The sequence below is a fragment of the Capra hircus genome, chromosome 8 (genome assembly GCF_001704415.2).
Source record: "Capra hircus breed San Clemente chromosome 8, ASM170441v1, whole genome shotgun sequence".
Lineage (NCBI taxonomy): Eukaryota > Metazoa > Chordata > Mammalia > Artiodactyla > Bovidae > Capra > Capra hircus.
The window spans coordinates 65403950-65422077 of record NC_030815.1 but is presented as its reverse complement, the minus strand read 5'-3'; the positions used below and the strand labels follow the sequence as shown (position 1 = coordinate 65422077).

Sequence of the window (18128 nt, the reverse complement as noted above, 5' to 3'; positions counted from 1 at the left end):
CCCTGGTGGCTCAGATGGTAAAGAATCTGACTGCAATGCAGGAGATCCAGGTTTGATCCCCAGGTCAGGAAGATCCCTGGAGAAGGGAATGGTTACCCACTCCAGTATTCTTGTGTAGAGAATTCCATGGCTACAGTTCATGGGGCTACAAAGCGTCAGACATGACTGAAGCAACTTAGCATGCATGCACAGATTAAATGAAGAGTACAATGCAAGAAATATTCACCCTGAAGAATAAAGAAAATAATATGCCCTTGATGTGTCAGAGGTCACTTTAGAGAAAAGTAGTGCTCTGAGTTATTAATTGACTTATTCATTGATACAACAAATATTGATCAAGTCCTTTATTAAAAGCTTCAGTGACCACTGACTGGTGGCTATTTAGAATTCTAGTTGGTAGAGAAAGTGATTAATCATTTGTAAACAGATTTGGAAGATGACAGACATTGATTAAAGTGCTGGAAAATTAGATGTCAAGGGGGATATTAACAGAGTACCCAAAGAGGATATGAACAGCAAAATATGAGATGCCCAAAACTCCAAGTATTTTTACTAAAGTGCTAACAAAAAATTGATATGGGCCAAAAATAGTTTATCCCCTTCACGTATCATAGACATTGATTAGGAAAAGACTGTTCAGTTACAAGCAAATAGCATAAATAACATAAATTTTGGTCAATAATACCAATCTCTTGCTGTATACTCCATAGTGATGCATTTTTATGCTATAAAGTATGAAAAAATTAGAAGTCTTTATACTTACCATGGGAAAGACTCTAAAATCTTTAGCAAATGGGAAGATAAAACCATTTGTGTGTTCATTATTTAAAACTGCGGCAGCGGGGAGTCCTGCCAGTGAGATGCTTGAATAGTCCTTGGTTAGAAGAAATCTAGCAAGCAGTAGGACACTAATGAACTGGAGTCTTGTTTCAGCAACAGTAAATGTGAATGAGATTTGAAGTAGTGAAGCAGGTTGTATCTCCCCAAGGTGCAACCAATACAGAGTAATTTCCTTACACCCTTATATTCTTCATCTAACACCAGCATCACCTGACTTTCAGTTATTCCTGACTCGATAGTGCCTGTGTGTTGCTAGGTGATAACAAAGTCCCATCAATAGCAGCAGTCTTATTCAGCCTATTCCTGCAGATGAGTGATAGATATTTGGGTCATGATTCAAACATTAACTCAAGAAAAACTTTTAAAACCATGTCCACTAAGTAGGATTAAGGAGTCAGAAGATCTAGGGTTCCTCTACCAAATTCAACTCCCATCTCTAGATATTGAACAGCATTCACTTGGGGAACTATTGATAGCAAAATACTGCAAACATCAAAACACACCTCCAGTTCAATCCTGGGAGCTTGGTCATGTGGGCCTAATCTGGCCATCTCTTTGTGCTAGAAGTTCCACCACTGAACTATGGACTCAGGAGAAGGTGAGGGAGTGAAAGAAAACACTGAATGTTTGGCTACCAAGGATTCTGCAGCTGCGCTACGATCACCAATAGGTATTTTGAAACTTTATTGAGTAAAACAGAGTTTATTTATTTTCAATTTTTTATTAAACTTTTTTTTTATTACAGTATGGCTGATTAACAATGTTGTGATCATTTCAGGTGAATAGCGAAGGGACCCAGCCACACCTATACAAGTATCCATTCACCCCCAAATTCCCCTCCCATCCGAGCTGCCACATAACATTGAGCAGAGTGCCTTATGCTATACAGTAGGTCCCTCTTGGTTCTCTATTTTAAATATAGGGGTAAAATGGAGTTTTAGATGTAAATAAAATAAAGTTCTCTTCTTGTTGTTGTTCAGTCACTAAGTCATGTCTGACTCTTTGTGACCCCATGGACGGTAGCACACCAGGCTCCTCTATCCTCCTCTATCTCCTGGAGTTTGCTGAAATTCATGTTCTTTGAGTCGGTGATGCTATCTAATCATCTCCATCCTCTACTGCCCCTTTATCCTTTTGCCTTCAATCTTTCCCAGCTTCAGCATCTTTTCCAATGAGTCAGCTCTTCACATCAGGTGACTAAAGTTAAAGACTAAACTTTGAGGATCCACAGAAAGAGAGACAAAGCCATCTCTGAAATGGGTGTGAAAGTCTCGAATACATAGGGCAGCCACAGTAACCAGACCTGCCTGGGACCAGAGAGGCCTATGTTCTCCCAAGCAGCACGAGATCAGCGTATGAGGGGCGTGGAATATTAAGGAGATAGTTCCAAAGAAGCATGAGAAGGGGACGTAACAAAGTGAGAGGGAAGAAAGGAAGGCGACTCAAGATGCACAGATGAGCAAGTGGCTACTATGAGAAATGGCTCAGTCACACAGGGGACCCTGAGGGACAACACACCTCAGAGTTGTCCCAGCTGAAGGATGAAGTAGCTATTGCACCACCAGTTGTATCATTGACCGAGAAATGAGACAGCAACCCAGGGACATTAATTTCCTGGCACTTCTGATCTTCCATATATATATATATATATATATATATATATATATATATGTAAGCTAGACATGCTCTTTCATAGGCAGAGAAAGTTTCAGACAGAGCCCTGGGAGTTGTAGCGATAAACCCTTAGCATCATGAAAATGTGGATGCCAACAACACCTTCTGCACACACGGGTGAGAGGCACAGCAGAGTGAGTGTGAACTCCAGTACAAAGATGAACTTAAAACCACTGTGAGGAAGGTCTTTTCTTATTTCTCAGTAGAGAAAAACCAACAGTGATACCACAAATTAGGAGTCATTAACTACTGCAGATGCAGAGTATTTTTTATTTGGTATGCAGCATAAATATAACAAATATGTATCCATATTTATATTTATGCTTACTCTAATGGAATATGTTTCTCATTCCTTGCCCTGAGCCAAGAAACTGGTTTTATCTTTTCCTATTTATTTATTGCCTAAATTAGATAACCACTGATGCTGAATGAATTAATAATACGAATGTGCTTGCCAACTGGACAGCCCTTTGTAGAATGAGTGCAGAACCAAGTTTGGGCATGAGTGAGTCACAGAAAAGTGCTGTCAAGATCTGTGCAACACTGCACAAATGTTAGTCAATAAGAGAATGATGACCTGGGTGTGACACTGCGCATGGCAGAGGCTCCGAAAGAAAAGGGACGTTCCCAGGATTCTTGACTGCCCACAGATGGAATTTCTATTTTCTCTTTGACCCAATAGGGTAAATCAAAACTTGTAATAGAGTATGGGCCACAACCTAAATGAAAATGACAATTACATATTCAAACAAAAAATATGTTGAACACTCGAAGTCTGATATTGTATAGGAATCCACTATTAATTTTTTTTAATTCCATAGTACATAAATTTTATTGAAGTATAGTTGACTTACAATGTTTCAGATGTGCAGCAAGGTGATTCAGTTATACATGAACCACATATATTATTTTTTATTAACTTTTTTATTTTCAAAATCAGTGTATGCTATAAAAATTCTGAAATTTTAAAAGTGTGTGTAGGAGAAAATATAAGTCCTTTGACATTCTAACCCTCTTAAAGTAGATGAGTTATTTTGGTATGCTTAGTTCCAAAATGCTTCCAGTTCATTTCTTTACCATTTTAGCACAGCTTTCTACATTTGGCATATTCATACTCAACAATGCCAATGTCTGAATATGACAGCATTTGGAAAGTGGGAATTGGTGCTTTAACTTTTTGTAGATAGGTCTCTGTGTTCACTGAAGAAACTAAGGGGGCTCAGGAGACCATTCATCCCAGTCTTGCCTAACCTGAGCATCTGGGTCAAAGACACACTCTTGGAGCACAGAGATTATGCCCATGTACTGAGAATACAGAGCAATGAAAGATGTGTGTTTCTTACAAGCTTCTCACTCTATGGTATTCCACTATAGCAGCCTAAATTGTCTAAGACGGAAATTGTTTACCAGGAGGTAAGGGTCTTGCTGTAACAAAATACCATAAAAAAATGTAGAAATGTCTTTGGAACTGGAGAATGGGTAGAGACTGGAAGACTTTTGAAGTGCATGCTAGCAAAGTCTAGATTGCTGGGAACAGACTTCCAAAGATGATTCTAGTAAAAGCTCAGAAAGAAAAGAGAGCTGTAGAGAAAGTTTTCATCTTCTTCAGTTCAGTCACTCAGTCGTGTCTGACTCTTTGTGACCCCATGAACTGCAGCATGCCAGGCTTCCCTGTCCATCACCAACTCCTGGAGTTCAGCCAAATTCATGACCATTGAGTCAGTGATGTCATCCAATGCCTAAATTACTGTGAATAGAACATTGGTAGAAACACAGACAGTAAAGGCCAGTCTGATGAAGTCTCAGATGGACATGATGAGCATGTTATTGGACGATGATTGCAACTTTTATCCTTGTGTAAAATGGCAAATAAATTGGTTGAACTGTGTTTATGCTCTGGTATTTTGTAGAACTAGAACTTCCAAGCAATGGACTTGGATGTTTAGCTAAAGAGATTTTTAAGCAAAGTGTTGAATGAGTCATTTGGGTCTTCCTGGCTGCTTATAGTAAAATGGAGAGGAGAAAAATAAATTGCAGATGGAACTGTTAAGCAAAAAGGAAGCAGAAATTATCTGTCTGTTCATATTACAAGAATTTGTGTTTGGGAAGGGACACTAACAATGTGGCAAATCAACTTTTTGATAATGAGGATAGAGTGGGTGAGAACCAAGGACTTAATCATCTTAGCAAAAACAGGATCAGATATGGAATCATGCCAATGGAAGTACTGCAAGCTGGGAAAATAACACAAAATGAAGGAAAACTGCCAGGCTTCTTAGACTCTACATGGTCGACCATATTCAGCTATGAATATGCATTACTCTTTAAGACAAGAGAGGAAGGACTCTGAAGATGCTTTAGAGATCATCAGGGCTGCCACACCCACCCAAGGACCAGAGAGCAGGGATGGGGTCGGGGAACAGGTCCACTCGACTTCAGTTTCAAAGTGAAGTGCAGTCACTCAGTTGTGTCCGACTCTTTGCGACCCCATGGAATGTAGCCTATCAGGCTCCTCCATCCATGGGATTTTCCAGGCAAGAGTGCTGGAGTGGATTGCCATTTCCTTCTCCAGTTTCAAAAGGTGGGGCCAAAACCCAGGGCAGCTATGAGGGCATAGCTGCCTGGCATAGCCATAAACAATTCATAATAAATGAGTATGATTGATTGCGTTCAAATAAAAGTTTATGATCACTGAAATATGAATATCAAATAATTTAACTTATAAAATATACTTTTTTGGATTTTTTTCCTAACATTGTAAAATATAAAATCTATTCTTCATTTATGCGCCATATACGAACAGGTTGCAGGCCCAGTTTGACTCAAGAGCTGTAGTGTGGTGACCCCTGCTTTAAATTTTCACATGGATTTTAGAATCAACTTGTCTTATCTATAAAAATTTATGTCACTATTTTATATGGGATTGAATTAAATCTATTGATGAATTTGAGAATAAATGACATCTTAACTGTATTGAATATTCCAACACATGAACATAGTGTGTCTCTATTTATAGACCTTCTTTGATTGCTTTCATCTCTGTTTACAGTTTTTAGCATATAGATCCTATGCATATTTCATTAGGTTTTTAACATAGTCAGTCCCAACACAATTGACATATTGGGATGGATAATTCTATGTTATGAGTTGTTACCTGTAGCATTACAGAATGCTTCATGTCAGCCTTGGCATTACCTATTAGATGTCAGTAGTATGCATACCCCCATTGTGACAACCAAAAATGCCTTCAGACATTATGAACCCCTGGTTAAGAATTATATTTATATTTTTATATATATATAATCACATATATATAATATAATACTTTAAATTATTATATTATATTATACATATAATATAGTATTATATTAGATTGAAGTATTATATATATAAGTGGAAAATTCTGAAAGAGATGGGGATACCAGACCACCTGACCTGCCTCTTGAGAAACTTAGGTTAGGAAGCAACGGTTAGAACTGGACATGGAACACCAGACTGGTTCCAAATATGAAAAGGAGTATGTCAAGGCTGTATATTGTCACCCTGCTTATTTAACTTCTATGCAGAGTACATCATGAGAAACGCTGGGCTGGAAGAAGCACAGGCTGGAATCAAGATTGCTGGGAGAAATATCAATAACCTCAGATATGCAGATGACACCACCCTTATGGCAGAAAGTGAAGAGGAACTAAAAAGCCCCTTGAGGAAAGTGAAACAGGAGAGTGAAAAAGTTGGCTTAAAGCTCAGCGTTCAGAAAACGAAGATCATGGCATCTGGTCCCATCACTTCATGGAAAATAGATGGGGAAACAGTGATAGACTTTATTTTTTTGGATCCAAAATGACTGGAGAGGGTGATTGCAGCCATGAAATTAAAAGACACTTACTCCTTGGAAGAAAAGTTATGACCAACCTAGATAGCATATTCAAAAGCAGAGGCATTACTTTGCCAACAAAGGTCCATCTAGCCAAGGCTATGGTTTTTCCAGCAGTCATGTATGGATGTGAGAGTTGGACTGTGAAGAAAACTGAGTGCCGAAGAATTGATGCTTTTGAACTGTGGTGTTGGAGAAGACTCTTGAAAATCCCATGGACTGCAAGGAGATCCAACCAGTCCATTTTGGGGGAGATCAGTCCTGGGTGTTCTTTGGAAGAAATGATGCTAAAGCTGAAACTCAGTACTTTGGCCACCTCATGGGAAGAGTTGACTCATTGGAAAAGACTCTGATGCTGGGAGGAACTGGGGGCAGGAGGAAAAGGGGACAACAGAGGATGAGATGGCTGGATGGCATCACCAACTCTATGGATGTGAGTTTGCGTGAATTCCAGGAGCTGGTGATGAACAGGGAGGCCTGGCATGCTGCAGTTCACGGGGTCGCAAAGAGTCGGACACAGCTGAGTGACTGAACTGAACTGAACTGAATACTTTAAATAATACTCTTTCAAATATAGAAGTATAGTTCATTTCTTCAAGTTGACTTTTAACTTGCAATATTGCTCACTCATTTTTGCATTCTAGGGATTTTTTGTAGAGTCCTAGGAACTTTCTGGGTTCCCTGGTGGCTCAGTGGTGAGGAATTCACCACCAATGCAGGAGATGTGGGTTCAATCCTAAGGTTGGGAAGATCCCTTGGAGAAGAAAACAGCAACCCACTCCAGTTTTCCTGCCTGGAAAATCTCATTAACAGAGGATTCTTGTGGTCTACAGCCCATGGGGTCACAAAAGAATCAGACACGACTCAGCAACTAAACAATAATAATGTTCTACATAGACAATCATGTTGTCTACAAACAGAATATTTTATTTCCTCCTTTCTCAAAAATTTTTTCCTTGACTTATTGAAATTGCTTAACTTCCAGTACAATATGGAATAAGAATCAGGAGGGCAGATATCCTTGCCTGTTTCCTTACCTTTCAGTCTTTTATTATTAAGTAGAGTTTAAGCTGCAGGGCTTTCTTGTTACCTTTAACAGCTCTTTTATATTCCTAGTTTGATATGAAATGTATTTGCTGTTGTTCAGTAGCCAAGTCATGTCCAACTTTTTGTGACACCATGGACCGCAGCCTGCCAGGCTTCCCTGTCCTTCACCATCTCCTGGAGTTTACTCAAACTCATGTCCATTGAGTCAGTGATGCCATCCAACCATCTCATCCTGTGTTGCCCCCTTCTCTTCTCACCCTCAATCTTTCCCAGCATCAGGATCTTTTCCAATGAGTCAGATCTTCTCATCAGGTTGCCAAAGTGCTGGAGCTTCAATACAAAGTAAATAAGCCAGCTTAATGTGTTCCCTTTATACTCATGAAAGTACTCAGTCCCCAAAGTTTTGATGCGAACACCTGTGCCATCAGTCACATCCTCTTCTTTTTAACCCAGTGCCTCCCAAACACCGACAGAGCCTGCACAGAGCTGGATTTGGAGTTCTTAGGATCGCTTAAGAAAGACATTTTAAAAGACACAGATGTGCATGATTTGAATCTGGAGATGGGGTTCACAAGGTGGTACATGTATAAGAACTACTGCTTTAGCTCATATCGTGAAGTTTTATTTCCTACAGTCCATAGCAATAGCCTTTATGGCAAACTGAATTTTGAAATATATAGAGGATTTGAATATGTACAGGTAGGAAAGAGCCATTCTAAGCAGACATTATAACCAGTCATAGAAACAGTGGCAGAGAAGAGTGCTTCCTGCAGTGACCTTTGATGACTGCTGGTTCAGTTCGATGACTGATTTGCTTGGAGTGTGGGGTACAATGTGCATTTAGGAAATATCTGGGATTGGACTGTAGAGGGCCTTGCATGCCAAGTACATCCAGGATCATTGCCCAGGTAAAAGGGAGTCAGTGGAGGTTTTCAAAATTAATAAAGACATGATAGAATTACGGGCCAAGAACCATACATCCATCTGCTAACTGTAATAATAACTGATGTGTTGTGAATGAATGTGAAAGGCAGAAGGCAAGGTCAACATATGAGAGAAAACAAAGATCAGAGGTGGCACTGTGGAGTATATCCTGGACACTAGAAGGTGAGGAGGAGGAGGAGGAGACTTGGAGACAATTTCATTTGAGTCACAGATCTCAACTTTTAAGGCCAACTATCCAGTTTAAGTGGGAATCAGTGTTTTAATTTATAAAATCAAAAATCCACCCTTAAGATTTATTCAGCGAAGAATATCCTGTGGATATATATTAGATAAATGTGCTAACATTTCAAATGTAAATTTAATTTGCAGTATCTCATTTCTCTATAACTTTTTGAAGAGTTCTCAGTCCTTTATTAAATTGCATCAGAATAAATGAATTAAGAACTTGGATTACTTTCTAGTTCGAGACCTATATGTAATTACCCTCTGTTGTCTTACATTATTGCTTTTTTACCTATGCTATTTCTTAACTTTAACGTTGTATTTCTCATTACCCTGTACCTACACTTAAGGAAATATAACCAGAACTAACTTCTGGGACAGTTTGTGAGAATTTGAGGACTTGAGGGACATTTATAATGAGAATTTTTCCAAAGGATAGAAATACAGCAAAGTATGACGGAGGCATTCCTCTAATATACCTCAGTCAATAAACTCTCGGAGAAGGCAATGGCACCCCACTCCAGCACTCTTGCCTGGAAAATCCCATGGATGGAGGAGCCTGGAAGGCTGCAGTCCACGGGGTCACTGAGGGTCAGACACAACTCAGCGACTTCACTTTCACTTTTCACTTTCATGCACTGGAGAAGAAAATGGCAACCCACTCCAGTGTTCTTGCCCGGAGAATCCCAGGGATCGGGGAGCCTGGTGGGCTGCCGTCTATGGGGTCGCACAGAGTTGGACACGACTGAAGTGACTTAGGAGCAGCAATAAACTCTAAGTCTTAATTCACAATATGTCTCTATTTTCTGACTGATTGTTTCTCACTTTATGAAGGAGAATTCAACCTTCACATTTTACCATAGCTTTGATTATATGAGCAGTAATGATTTTGATGCTATCCCCTAAGGTTTTTTGTTTTTGTTGTTGTTGTTCCAGGCCCATTTGCTTTTCCTCTTGGGGGCAAGAAGGCAGGTAGGGAAAAACCGTATTTCCCTTTATCTTTCTTCCTTCAGATACAGCTCGTGGCCAGGAGGGCCAGTAGGGAAGGTGAATGTGTAGGGATAACCAACCTTCATTGGTTCCATTTTGTGAATGAATAAAAGTTACCAGTTCAAAAGTTTATAAAACTAGCTTCTTTCACAATCACCCAAAAGTGGAAACAATCCAGAAGTACTTTAACAGGTGAGTGGATTAACAAAGTATTGTACCTCCAAACAGTGGAATACTATTCTTTAACAAAAGGAACAAACCATTGATTCATGTGACAACATAGATATAGGGAGAGGGTGGGATGATTTGGGAGAATGGCATTCTAACATGTATACTATCATGTAAGAATTGAATCACCAGTCTATGTCTGACGCAGGATACAGCATGCTTGGGGCTGGTGCATGGGGATGACCCAGAGAGATGCTATGGGGAGGGAGGTGGGAGGGGGGTTCATGTTTGGGAACGCATGTAAGAATTAAAGATTTTAAAATTTTAAAAATAAAAAAATAAAAAATAAAATAAAAATAAAAAATAAATAAATAAATAAATAAAAATAAAATAAATGGATAAAGTTTAATGCATTTTAATACTAAGATTGCTGGGAGGTGATGGAATTCCAGTTGAACTATTTCAAATCCTGAAAGATTTATGCAGTTAAAGTGCTACACTCAATTTGTCAGCAATTTGGAAAACTCAGTAGTGGCCACAGGACTGGATAAGGTCAGTTTTCATTCTAATCCTAAAGAAGGGCAATGTCAAAGAATGTTCCAATTACCAATTGCATTCATTTCATGTGCTTGTAAGGTTATGCTCAAAATCCTTCAAGATAGGCATTAGCAGTATATGAACTGAGAACTTCCAAAAATACAAGGTGAGTTTAGAAAAGGCAGAGGAACCAGAGGCAAATTGCCAACATTCATTGGATCATAGAGAAAGCAATGTAATTCCAGAAAAACACCTACTTCTGCTTCATTAATTATGTTAAATTTTTTGACTGTGTGGATCACAATTGTGGAAAATTCTTAAAGAGATGACACTACCAGACCACCTTACCTATCTCCTCAGAAACCTATATGTGGGTCAAGAAGCAACAGTTAGAACCAGACCTGGAACAACAGACTGGATCCAAATCGGGAAAGGAATACTTCAAGGTTGTATATTTTCACCTTGTTTATTTAAATTATATGCAGAGAATATCAGGCAAAATGTCAGACTGGATGAATCACAAGCTGCTAGAATCAAGAGAGCTTGGAGAAATATCAGCAATCTCAGATTTGCAGATGATACCACTCTAATGGCAGAAAGTGAAGAGGAACTAAAGAACCTCTTGATGAAGGTGAAAGAGGAGAATGAAAAAGCTGGCCTAAAACCGACATTCAAAAAACTAAGATCATAGCATCCAGTCCCCTTACTTCATGGCAAACAGACAGTAAAAAAATGGAAACAGTGACAGAATTTTTTTTTTTTCGGGCTCCAAAATCACTGTGGATGGTGACTCCAGTCATGAAATCAAAAGATGCTAGCTCCTTGGAAAAATCTATGACAAACATAGAAAACATATCAAAAAGCAGAGACATCACTTTACTTATAAAGGCCCATCTAAACAAAGCTATGGTTTTCCCCTGTAGTCATGGATGGATGTGAGAGTTGGGCCTTGAAGAAGGTTGAAGAATTGATGTTTTTCAACTGTGGTGCTGGAGAAGATTCTTGAGAGTCCCTTGGACAGCAAGGAGATCATACCAGTCAATCCTAAAGGAAATCAACCCTGAATATTCATTGAAAGGACTGATGCTGAAGCTGAAGCTCCAGTATTTTGGCCACCTGATGTGAAGAGCTGACCCTTTGGAAAAGACCCTGATGCTGAGAAAGACTGAGGGCAAGAGAAGAAAGGGTAACAGTATGAGACGGTTGGATGGCATCACTGACTCAATGGACATGAGTTTGAGCAAACTTTGGGGGATAGTGAAGGGCAGGGAAGCCTGTGCTTCAGTCCATGTGGTTGCAAATAGTCAGACATGACTTAGTGACTGAACAACAAATACAGTTTGTGGTAATTATGCCTCCTCACTACCTACTGTGAATCCTGCAGGTAACCATGGAAACCAGGCTGAGAAACAATGGACATAATGTTGAAAAATACTATAGACAATGGACAGCAAGGCTGGACATCTAGACCAAGACTTTTAGAAGGGTGCTTGTAGGTAATAGAGAGTGTTGCACAGATTTGACCAGAAAAATACACCTGTCAAGCCATAGCTTTTACAAAAAATTCTTTTCTTCAGCTATTCCTGGGATAAACTAAAGAAGCTAAAAGTAGTATGATGAATTAATAAATTATTATTATAAGTGTTTGAATTAAAGAATATGAACAGACAGTAGGAGGGCAAAAGAAGAAATTGATTTTTACAAGAAGGATTTATAAGGAAATAGATTAACATGGGAGTACTCAAAGTCTGCAATAACTGAAAGGCATCTGAAGAATGATCCTATATTTTAGAGACTGAGAAAATAGGAAAAAGAAGCCTTCAGGGGCAGTTACTTTCAGAAATGACCATGATTTTTACTCCAAAAACATTTGCAGTGTTTACTGCCAACAGAAAGAGAGAACCCAATAGGAGCTAGACAGAAAGTGCATACCTGGGGCACACAATCTTTGTTGTGGTGGAGGTGGCACACGTTCCATTTTCTTCCTCTTTCACTGAGGGATAAGGTTCATCTGGTCTTTCCCTCTGGAAAGTCACAAAAACGTTTGTGATAAGATTGGGAGGGATGGATAAGACCTGGACACAGTGGCAGAGAGCAGGTCTTCCTCCCTGCTTACTCCTCTGACTTCATCAGAGCAGCTAGCTAGCACCTGGCTAGTCTTCCCACCCCTCTCAGAGAATTACAAGGTCTTTAGAACCAGGTGAGCTGCAACACTTTGTCCTCAAGTGGTGTTCTCTGCTCTGAGTACCCCCGCTGCCAGAAAGGGAAACAGGCAACACCACAGATGCAGGAATCAGTAACACTCAAAATTCTGAAAACTAATGTGTCACTTTGCTGTCCATCCAGTCTTTATGACCATTGTCTTAGAATCAAGGATTCAAGACAAGATGTGGACAATGACTAGAGTCACTCTGACTTGCACCCCAGCACTCAGGGAGAGCACAAAGCTGTGAGATATGTTCACAACAACTTTGAAGTGAAGTTGTTTCAAGCTCATTGAAAGCACCTTTCTACCTGTGGGAGTGCCCAGGATCCCGAGTGTCCAGGATACTATGAACCCAAGATCCCTTCCTATGCATGGTATTGTACAATCTCCTGTTTGCTTTTTTGTAACTATTGGTTTTAAGTAAAGTATGTCTTTTTGCCCTATTGTTTTTACTTAAAGACAATTTTTAAGTTAAGTTTGTCAGTCTCCAAAACGCACATCATATTTCTATGAAAAATTCCCTGAGATTTTTTATACTACTTGCAAGGTGTTCAGCTTTATAAAAAATTTTTTTGAATTGGAAATACACTTTTAAAATTTTACTTTACAATACTGTATTGGTTTTGCCATACATTGACATGAATCTGCCACGGGTGTACATGAGTTCCCAATCCTGAACCCCCTTCCCACCTCCCTCCCCATATCATCTCTCTGGGTCATCCCCGTACACCAGTCCCAAGCATCCTGTATCCTGTATCGAACCTAGACTGGCGGTTTGTTTCTTACATGATAGTATACATGTTTCAATGCCATTCTCCCAAATCATCCCACCCTCTCCCTCTCCCACAGAGTCCAAAAGTCTGTTCTATACATCTGTGTCTCTTTTGCTGTCTCGCATACAGGGTTATCATTACCATCTTTCTAAATTCCATATATATGTGTTAATATACTGTATTGGTGTTTTTCTTTCTGGCTTACTTCACTCTGTATAATTGGCTCCAGTTTCATCCACCTCATTAGAACTGACTCAAATGTATTATTTTTAATGGCTGAGTAATACTCCATTGTGTATATGTACCACTGCTTTCTTATCCATCCATCTGGAAATACATTTTTATTTAGACAAATTTCACTTACATTTTTATTTAGACAAATTTCACTTAGATTTGCAGAAGAGTTTCCAGGAGTACAAAGAGTTTCTTTATATCTATCTTTCATTCAGATTCCCCCAGTGTTACCTTACATAACCATTGCACATTTATCAATACTAAGGAATTAACATTGATACATTACTATTAACTAAAGTTTATTTGAATGTAACCCATTTTTCCACTGATTTCTCAAGACCACATACTGCATTTAGTCATCACATTTCTAAATATTTTTTAATCAGACAGTTTGTCAATCTGTCTTATTTCTCTTGATGCTTTTGAAGAATACTGGTCAGGTATCTTGTAAAATGTCCTTCAGTTTGGGTTTTCTATTGTTGTCCTTTGATTAGATGGAGTTTGGAAAAATTGGAGGGAGAATTTATTTTTATAAAAATACAGTAAGGGTGATTTGCCTGTCTCATCACATTTTATCAGAAGATATATGATGTCAAAATGATTTGTTACTGGCAACTTTAATTTGGTCACTAGGTTAATTGGTGTCTGCCCATATTTTCTGCTCTGAAGTTATCATTTTTTCCTTTCTGTTCTCTATTTATTAGAAGACAGTCACAGTCCAGCCCACACTTAACAGAGGGGAATTTACCTTCACCTCCTGGAGAGGAAATAACAAAGAACTTGCAGACATATGTCACAATCACCATAGTAATTAATAAATATTTGGCATTCATCCATGGATATTGCCTGCAACAATGTAACTGTGATGTTCTAGTGGTAATTTCCGGTTTTCCTCATTCTGCCCACATTTATTAATTGGAATTCTTCTGTAAGGAAGCTTTTTCCCTTTCCCTCTTTTTATTTACCTAGTTATTGGAGACAGAGTTGAACTCTAAATAGATTAAAGAGCAAAAGTAAGAGAAAAAAAAAAGCTAACCTAAGGATAGGGAAAACCATATAAATACACCAAAAACATTAAAGACAATTAACATTTTCAATCGACAGTTGATACCCATAGAGTGTTTTAAAACACTTTAACAGACAGGGAACAACATGTATGAAGCATACTGTAAGTTTTTGAGACATACGTAAAAGACAATGAATCAAAGTCTAAAATAGGCAGGAGAAGAAGGGGACAACCAAGGATGAGATGGCTGGATGTCATCACTGACTCAATGGATGTAAGTCTGAGTGAACTCCAGGAGTTGGTGATGGACAGGGAGGCCTGGCGTGCTGCGATTCATGGGGTCACAAAGAGTCGGACACGACTGAGCAGCTGAACTGAACTGAACTGAAAATACCCAAAAATTCTTACAAACGAACTACCAAGATGATGACAACAACAAGATGACAACAAATAACAACACAAAAGCAACAAAGTTAAGGAGTTCCTATTTTTAAAAATCAACAAAGGATATGAATGGGCAATAACAAGAAAACTACTTTAAAATTCCATTTGATAAACTAAGATATGTAAATTAAAGCAATGAGATAGAAGGATTCTTGTCAGTCAACCTTGAGGACGTGAGTTACAATATGCATGTGGATCCTCTGTTCTAGCTCAGCTTGAAGAAGACTGTTGATACACAAGTTGGAATAACTCCGATACCCAACCTTGAAAAACGCTTCAGAATGACAGAATTTCCTTTGTAGGAATGACAAAGGACGTATCAGGGTTTTGCACTTAGACAAACAACTTAAGATTGTTAGCCTAGAAAATTCTGAGAAGACAACTGTGGTTCTTGCTTGTGGTTTTTTTATTTCAGTCATCAACATGCACCTCAGGTTGTTTGAACTGGTCAAGAACTACATGAACACAATAGGAAAATATACAGTTAGACAAGGCGCAATTTATCCTGCCAGCAAGGTATATAAGAAGCATCAAACCCTTCTTTGCCCATTGCCGAGTTATCATTGCATATCTTGCCACCAAGAATTCAAAGTAGGTGGAAGTGGGTGCATGGGAAAACCTTCAGAATGAGTGGCTAGAGACTGCTAAGATGCTCAGACACCATCGAGAGAAATTGGAGGCTAGTAGCTGTGATCACCAGAAGGACTCACCTATGCCAGAAAGATCAGGAAGTTGGCTGAACAAAGTCAAAATTTTAGTCAAAAGAAATCCGTGGGGTCAGAAGCAAAAGGTGTGCCAAAGGTAATCTTGCTGTGTGGGGCAGATTTATTGGGGTCCTTTGGTGATCCCAACCTGTGGAAGAATGAGGATTTCACCCAAATTGTAAGAAAGTTTGAGCTCATAGGTATTACTCAGGCTGGAACTGTTGTTCAGAAATTCATCTGTGAACCAGATGTTCTGTGAAAACATCAGAATATTTTTCTGGTGAATGAATGGATCACCAATGACATCTTATTCACAAAGACCCAGTAAGCCCTCAGAAGGAGTTAGAGCATTCACTATTTGGTACTAGATCTTGTCCAAGAGTATACTGAAAAGCATAATTTTTATGACTCCAAGAGTGAAGAGAGGCATTTTTGGATGATACTGGCTCCTTTGCAGAAAAATAGTGCAGATTCTAAGTCATAAAAAATTCTACAGCATGATATTTTGGATTTCCTTTGGGGAATTTGAGACAATCAAAGTGTTAGTAACTGGGGGAAAGAATTGTGATCCTGTTACTTAAACTAAAACTTAAAAGTTTGATAAAAATCAGTAGTAAATCAAAATCAGTTTTGTCTGTCTATCAGAAGTTGCCAAGGTGAATGTTTTCAATATGGTCTCTCTTTTTCAGGATGTACAAATCCTTTTATCTCTATTTTTGTCTTTCCAGCTGTGTTGGGGTATAATTGACATACAGCACTGCCTAAGCTCTGTATATTGTCACCCTGCTTACTTAACTTATATGCAGAGTACATCATGAGAAACGCTGGGCTGGAAGAAGCACAGGCTGGAATCAAGATTGCCGGGAGAAATCTCAATAACCTCAGATATGCAGATGACACCACCCTTATGGCAGAAAGTGAAGAGGAACTAAAAAGCCTCTTGAGGAAAGTGAAAGAGGAGAGTGAAAAAAGTTGGCTTAAAGCTCAACATTCAGAAAATGAAGATCATGGCATCTGGTCCCATCACTTCGTGGGAAATAGATGGGGAAAGAGTCAAAACAGTGTCAGACTTTATTTCGGGGGGCTCCCAAATCACTGCAGATGGTGACTGCAGCCATGAAATTAAAAGACGCTTACTCCTTGGAAGAAAAGTTATGACCAACCTAGATAGCATATTCAAAAGCAGAGACATTACTTTGTCAACAAAGGTCTGTTTAAAGGCTATGTTTTTTCCAGTGGTCATGTATGGGTGTGAAATCTGTACTGTCAAGAAAGCTGAGCACCAAAGAATTGATGCTTTTGAACTGTGGTGTTGGAGAAGACTCTTGAGGGTCCCTTGGACTGCAAGGAAATCTAACCAGTCCATCCTAAAGGAGATCAGTCCTGGTTGTTCATTGTAAGGACTGATGCTAAAGCTGAAACTCCAATACTTTGGCCACCTCATGTGAAGATTTGACTCATTGGAAAAGACTGATGATGGGAGGGATTGGGGACAGGAGGAGAAGGGGGCGACACAGAATGAGATGGCTGGATGGCATCACCAACTCGATAGACAAGAGTTTGGGTAAACTCCAGGAGTTGATGATGAACAGGGCAGCCTGGCATGCTGCGATTCATGGGGTCGCAAAAAGTCAGACATGACTGAGCAACTGAACTGACTGACTGACTGACTGAAGCCTACAGTATAATTATTTAATTTAAATATATCATGAAATGATTACTGCAGTAAGTTTAGCAAGCATCATTTTCTCATATAGATACAAAGTAAAAAGAAAAAAAATATGTTTTCTTGTGATGTGAACTCTAGGAATTACTCTCTTAATAATTGTCATATATAATACAAAGCAGTGTTAATTATATTGATCCTGTTGTACATTACAACCCTTGTACTTTTTATCTTATAACTGGAAGTTTTTACCCTTTGATTCTCTTCATCCAGTTCCCCCATCTCTGGTAACCTCAAATCTGATCTCTTTTTTTAGGAGTTTTTCTGTCTGGTTTTTGAAGTGTAATAGACCCACAACACTGTATGCAATACAGTGATTCAGTCCTTTTTTACATTACAAAGTGATTACCATTGCTTTAGCTTTAAAACAAGGGATCAGCAGCACTACAACCAGAAGAACATTTAATCAAACTACAAAAAGAATTCAAAATGAACATCCTGGCTTTACCACATAAGAGAAGCAGAGTGACAAGCACGGGTGCATTTAAGATCCTTACTTCAGTGATGAAGAGAACTAACATTCTATGCATATATTTTTCTGTGCAGTCTTCCCCCAGGATGGCCAACGAAGTAATTCTTAAAAGAGCAATCTTGTAAAATGCACCACTGATCAGTCATCTCCAGCTCTGCAAAATACAGGCTGTGAGTGCTTCTGGCAAAAACTTTATACCTATAATTTGTTCTCCAGCACACATATGAAATCCAGTGAAACTTTGCCAAGACACACTTGCCAGCAGC

At 39.0% G+C, this 18128-nt stretch overlaps 1 pseudogene; it reads left to right on the top strand.

Annotated features, from left to right (window-relative positions):
* Nucleotides 1–16148, top strand: part of LOC102176961 — a 107566-nt pseudogene extending 91418 nt beyond the window's left edge.